Source organism: Eimeria tenella, genomic scaffold (genome assembly GCF_000499545.2).
Source record: "Eimeria tenella Houghton genomic scaffold, Eth_scaff2805, whole genome shotgun sequence".
Classification (NCBI taxonomy): Eukaryota; Apicomplexa; class Conoidasida; order Eucoccidiorida; family Eimeriidae; genus Eimeria; species Eimeria tenella.
This window is the reverse complement of record NW_013542682.1, coordinates 1,205-2,173: the sequence shown is the minus strand read 5'-3', so window position 1 is coordinate 2,173 and position 969 is coordinate 1,205.

The window sequence follows — 969 nt, the reverse complement described above, 5'->3', positions numbered from 1 at the left end:
CCGGGGCCCCCTGGGGCCCCACGGGGGCCCCCCGGGGCCCCCTGGGGCCCCCGGGGCCCCCGCGGTCGAGGGCTCGCGCTCTAGGGCAGCCGAATGCAAGCCAAGTGCCCATCATCGCCCCCAGCTAAGACTGCAACACAAGTGTGGGGCCCCCCACTTTCTGTGGGGGGCCCCCCACTTTCTGTGTGGGGCCCCACACTTGCTGCTGCCTTGGGGGGCAGCTCCACAGTGCGGACTGTCTGTACAGCTCCCCTGCTGCTGCAGCCGAAGCCCCAGCAGGTCTTGGCTTCGAAACGGGGTTCAGGGGCCCCCTGGGGGCCCCCCCCGAGGGGGGCCCCCCCTGCGTCGCCGGCGGGGGCCCCCAGGGGGGCCCCCCGGGGGGCCCCCAGACCCATGTCCAGCAGGTACACAGCTCCGTCTGCTGCGCCCCCCAAAACGAGGCCCTCGCGCTCGTCCAGGGGGGCCCCACACAAGAAGGCAGCATTTGCTGCTGCTGCTGCTGCTGCTGCTGCTGCAGCGCGGGGGCGGGTGAAGGTGCAGCCAGCGGGGGTGTCTGTGCGCCGCAAGTCCCACAACCTGCAGCAGCCGTCAGCACCCAAAGTGCAGCAGCAGCAGCAAAGGGCCCCTCCCCCCCGCAGCAGCAGCACGGAGTTGACAGCAGCAGCATGGGCCTGAGCTGTCCATACAGCTGAGGGCAGACACCGCAAGTCGAAGACACAAACCCGCCCGTCTCCCCTCCCGCCGGACACCAGCAGCGGCGTGCTGCTGCTGCTGCTGCTGCTGCTGCTGCTGCTGCTGGAGGCTGCTGCTTCTGCAGTCGGCAGCAGCAGCTGCAGGTCCCCCACAGCCCCGCTGTGAGCAGCAGGAACTCGAGCAGCAAGTCTCTCAGCATTTAAGTCCCAAACAGCAATGGCTCCTTTTTTGCTGCCAGCAGCAGCAAAAGAGTTCAGCCACACGAACTGCAGCAGC